The sequence below is a fragment of the Glandiceps talaboti genome, chromosome 14 (genome assembly GCF_964340395.1).
Source record: "Glandiceps talaboti chromosome 14, keGlaTala1.1, whole genome shotgun sequence".
Taxonomy (NCBI): Eukaryota; Metazoa; Hemichordata; class Enteropneusta; family Spengelidae; genus Glandiceps; species Glandiceps talaboti.
In genome coordinates this window covers 20881558-20887557 of record NC_135562.1, presented here as the reverse complement: position 1 = coordinate 20887557, position 6000 = coordinate 20881558, and positions in this window count along the sequence as shown.

Below are 6000 nucleotides of genomic sequence, written 5' to 3'. Positions count from 1 at the left end.
ACTGTGTACAGACATTGTGAATGTAATCAATGGGAGAGATATGTACTGACTCATGTAGAAAACATTCATCAGGCTAAGTATTTGAACCAATCAAGATTTCACCCAGTGGTAAATGCACTTAGACAGGAAGAATTCTTCTTTCCTGCATTAGTAGCTTACTGGTTTGAGAATGGTTATACTTTACATCCAACTTTGACAACTGCAACTGAATATGCCATAAAGTACCATGTAGATATGTTTTGTAAAGAATGTAAACTTGACTTAGATAATGTATGGCAAACTGCACTGGACAGGTTTAGTGAAATAGGGAAGATGTTGTATGAGAACCTTACAGAAGACAATATTGGGATTCTGCAAGAATCATTGGCAAACACACACAAAATGTCTAACTTACAGCTATATTTGTTTGATTTGGTGAAGAAATCTGACAGTAGTGCCAGGTTTGAATTTCCAAATCTCTATGTGTACATGTATATGATTGCACTGTATTTAAGCAATACAATCAAGACCACTGGAAAGTTTCACCAATTGAAACAAGAAGGATCTTTCAAATGCTGTGAAGACAACTTGCCTATGATATTTTCATACATTTCAGGAATATTAGGCAAAGAAGCAGGAATTATTATTGAAGCCGTTGCTAATGCAGTTAATAAGGAAGGATTTGTAATGGGTCATAACCTAGAAACCCTAGGGCTTTGTTTGTTTGAATGTCAACATGCTGCTCTCTTTGCAAAGTGTACCGAAGGTATACTTGGACATCAAACCCTTGATTTGTCCAGCGTTGACATCATTTCAAACCAAAGTTTGCATGCTTTAAGTGTTGTTTTACAGCACACTTCTGTTATCGCAGACATTTGTTTTTATTCTGAAAAACATGAACCAGATCTTTCTGAACAACTTAAACAGAAGATAAGAACAAAAGAAATTTCAAGCTTGGAATTTGAAATATGTAACTCACATGAGTTTGCTGTGGCAGCTAAATTCTTAAGAGCCATTCCAATATTACGTTTGTTTGTAAGCAAGTCTCTCAGTGCCAGTACTGAAGCAGTTCCAAAATGTAATAACGTCAGGATACAATTTAGTATATTTATTTCTGCTTTTAAAGTTTGTCACAAAGAAATGTTTCTACAAGCATTTGCATACAGTAAAGACATTGAAAGACTTGATCTCATTGGAATGAATGCAAATCTTAGTCGTCATATGTTGATGTGTATGACTAGACTAGACACTAGGCTTAATTTACATACCTTAAGCCTTGCTGAGAGCACTTTGTGTAAAAGTGACTGTCCTCTGTTGATAGAAGCTATAAAGGTTCTCCCAAATCTGACACTGTTAGATATAAGGAACTACAAGATAGGCTTAGATGAATGCATAGCTTTACTGCCCATCAAAGATGTAAAACTGGGCAATAATGGTATTGCTGAAGGAATGTGTGATTTCCTACATTTCATAAGTGCTAAGGTAGAAATTTCAGAAGTACAGTCGATGGCAGATAAAATAAAAAATCTAAGTGATCTGTACACTTTTCTGAGATATTTTACTGCAACAATTGTAGATATCAATATTGATGATGAAAGTGACTCTGACAGCAGTTTTACACTGCTCTGTAATCTCTTATTAACTCTCCTCACACATGTTAAGCAAATATCAGTTAAAAATGTATTTAGAAGTGATAGGGTAAGGGATTTCTGTGAAAATTTAATTCAGACTCTGAATCATTTAACAGAGTTGAGACATCTTGAGATTAATAACATTGCGTTGACAAATTATCTTTTTGAGAAACTATTAGAAAGAGTTCCACCATCTCTCACTCATCTTAAGGTTAATAATACTCCTGTAACATTAGAAGATGTATCAGCAACCATGTCACCTCATGTCAAACATTTGGATCTCAGTTCCAATAGAATTACAAATACAAATGTAGTTGTTCAGTTCATATCAGATTTAGAAAATATTGAAAGTGTAAATTTGGGTTCAAATAATTATGGATCAGGTGGAGTAGAGACCCTCCTGACTGGCATCACCAGTTATAAAATCCAGAGTAAAATTGATATCAGTCATAATTTGAATAGCCTACATGCTGTATTACCATATATTGCTGGACAAATCCCTGAATTGCATACACTAGTTGACCTAAGAAAGGATCATCTATTGCTAAGTGATATTGCAGACCTTGGACTCTTTGATCAACTACAAACCATCACTGAATGTAATATGTCTGGGTTGTCTAAAGTTGAGTGTCTATTTGTATGTCAAGAAGTTAGATTATTGACAAAGTTGGAACAACTTTCAATGCCAAACTGTATTATGGATAAAGGTCATGTTGAACACCTAAGTAAGAATCTCAGGGATTTGCCTTGTTTGAGATCATTAGATTTAAGTCATAATAAGCTCTCACATGAAAGTGCTATGACTATATTGACAAATATTCCACCAAAGATACAAAATGTTGATCTAAGTTATAATAGCATTGAGGATGTAACAGGGCTTGGTGAAGTCATATCTGGCTTTACACAAATTGTATATATCAATCTGAGTACAAACACCTTTGGATGGCAGGGAATGCAAACCTTATTGAACGACATAACAAGTAGTGCAAGTAAAGTTGCAATTAGTCACAATTTATCTGTTTCCTCAGATGTTATTTCTGATGTAAATGATTAACTTCAAGGATATTATACCATTCCAGACTTAGACAAAGATTATCTCAGATTGTGTGAGTTGCAGGATTTATTCACTGTCTTGGATATGCCAGCTACAATATTGTCAAGTCAGGATTATAGTAATGTTCTCAAAGATGATTACAGGTTTAAAGAAAATTAAACTTAGTAAGCTAGATAATCAGACTGCATCTATCTTAGCAATACATTTTAAATACTGGCCACATCTTAGACAATTAGATATAAGCTCAAGTAACATTGGATATGAAGGAATCAAAGTAATAGGGTCAGAATTACACTGGCTTACAAGTTTTGAAATGTGTGATGTTAGCAATACAAATATAGGTATGCAAGGAATACATTATTTGTTCACTGTTCAGCGTGAGCACAGTAAGAAGCTATGAATTAATGTTGCCCATAATGTGCCTGGCATATCTGTCATTTTATCATGTATCAAAGATCAACTGAAGTCTTATTTACAGGATGAAGACTTTAGTGCTGATAAACTTCCCGTGCATGAATTAAGTTTCCTTGAAGATAGGAATAGCACCACAATTACTGTTACAAATAAATCTTGGGGGAAGTATGAGTTTATGAAGTTTTGTGAGGGCTGTAAGGAGTTGAATCTTAAGTCACTATCTATAGTCTATCTAAAGTAAAATATTATCAATTGTGTTTTTGTTTATTTCCCTCACAACAGACGTGACGTTTCGGCACTTCATTTAAAATAATTTGCTGTTTCGGCAATCTGTTTTAATGTCCCGCAAACTCCATAATGTATTGCAACATGTGAAATATATATCTCACCACAAGATGGCAGCAGGTGGTATCAAGCTTCGAGAGAAAATTCATGGGTCACACATTCGATTTGAAGCGTCCTGATTGGTTTATTCGATGTCGTGTCCTACCCCTCTGTATTACTAGTTTAAGCAAGGAATGCGTTTGAGCTCGAGCATGGCCAGCAGCGCGTCAGCTGTCGCAAGCGAACTAAGCGTCGATTTTGCACCATAATCATGTTCCATTAATGTTCTTTTCCTTTATTCTTTTTTGGAGTCTTCGATAGTTATATAAATTTTTTCTGCAATTATTTCATTTTTTTAAAAGGCCAGAATGTGTACAAGTACATGCATACATATAATCATTTCTGGCCTCATACCCAAAATAACAAATATGTGTAGACGTGTATAATGAGTTTATTAAAATATACTATAAATAAAGAAGTAAGTATGTAAATGTGACTCATAGCTAACTTGGGCCTTTATTACCTGTATATCATTATCATTTTCAGATTTCACCAGAATTGTTGCTTCATGCCCCTGGGTAGATTTACTCAATTCAGTCATAATGAGACCAAGGCTTCAAGTGTTTATCTGTCAACAGTTTTAGGATGGCATTCTTGTTCATAGAGAATTGTACTTATCTTGACCCCAGTAAAGGTCAATTCTGAATTTGGGATAATAACTTTGGCATGCAATATTAAACCAGTTTGAGACTACCTGTCTTTTATGAAGGTTCTTTCCATGATGAATGTGTACATTCATAAAGGCAAGCAATATAGTTGTAAAAGAAATGAAGCAGCTACAATTGTACTTAGCTACTTTTGATCCTTCGGGTTGTTTGAATTCTATTTCACAATCATTATAACTGCCCCAATGTATTACTATGACGTTTTATTGTATGCTCTCTTTAGTCATTTTCTTAATTTAGTAAAATAGATGCTACTAGTACTAGAATGTCACATCATGAAGTACATCTTGAAGTATGTATACTCTTTATTTTAAGAAGTTTTGAAGACGTGAAGTCCTTGAATCAACAAAATGAAGTCACATAGAATACAAGTGCTTTTAAATTGTTTTTTTTGACTTGTTATTATTCAGTTACCATGGTACTTTATGGCATCAACAATTTTTAAGTAAGTGTAGAATATTTTTTCACACAGATTTGTAAAAATGTTTTTAATAATGTAAAATTTATGTAAAATATCACAAAATGTATAATCATATATTTTTATTAAGCATGTAAATCCTGTATGGATAGATTGCTGTCTGATTAATATCTGATGTAGTGAGTAACTGATTTCTGTATTTACCTCAATTTTCTTTGTTTATTGTCATTTGTTTTCAATTCTGTTGCTGGAAGAGTGATCACCTCCTTCCCAGGGCGGTGGCCAAGAGCAAAACGTAAATACATATAATATACAGAACAATAAAGCAAAAACAAAGGTAATGCTAATAGTGGATAGATATAATCAGTTTATTTACCCAAATGAATATAAACCTTAACAGTGGATAAATGGAGACTCAGGAAATAGCTTACAGACCTGTCCCCTAACTTATTAAAGTAGCCATATAGATGAAGATTTAGTATTTATGTTGGATTTTTAATTTTGTAAAATAATTTTATCATGGCTTCCAACTTGAAAAATCAATGTGAAACAATTAAAATATGCCAAGTCCTTGTTTGTAACTCAACGAATTGCAGCACATTAATAAATGAGTAAAATGTTTATTTATACTACATACAACAACAAACATTTCATACCTTTTTAGCTTTTCGCAATGTACAGTGGCTTACAAACACAGACTTCTTAATCAATGTTGTTTCACGTTGATTTTACATATAGGAAACCATGATATAATTGTTTTATGAATTCAAAATTCAAAATAAATAGCCAATCCTCATCCATATGTCCACTTTAATAAACAGAAATTCACAGCAAGGGACTAATATGAATCAAAATAATATATAATATATTATATATACAGGATTATCTAAATATACAGTTGATCAGCCATACTGCTCCAGTTGATGTTTCTTGAAGGTTTGTTTGAAACAATGTAAATAGTTATTTATAATATATTTAATGGTGACGGGGATATTGTCTTTCCAAATTTTTGCACCCAGAAAAAATACTGATGCCCCTTCATTTGAATTCAGTCTGATTGTGACATATCATATAGAGTTTTGTACTTTATATTGAACTTATAAAGAATGTAAATTAATGCATTTTATAAATCTAAGATTTGTCTTTGAAGTGGAAAAGAGATAAGAAAGAATTTGAAGATTAACTGTCTGTTTGAAAAGAAGAAAGTGTTCATCTTAAGATATATTTCTGAGTGGTTTTTGGTTTCAAGATAGAATATTAGTAGCTCTGAATTCACTTGGAGAATTAAAGATACTCATATATTTTCTTACACTACATGTTTTGAGTGATTTGTTGTCAGTAATAAGATCATTTATATTAAAATCGGTCACTTGTCACAATTGTAATTATTACCTTGGTTGGAACTCTGCAGGTTACCACAATGGAAGGAAGCAACTACACAAACAAACAAAAAAT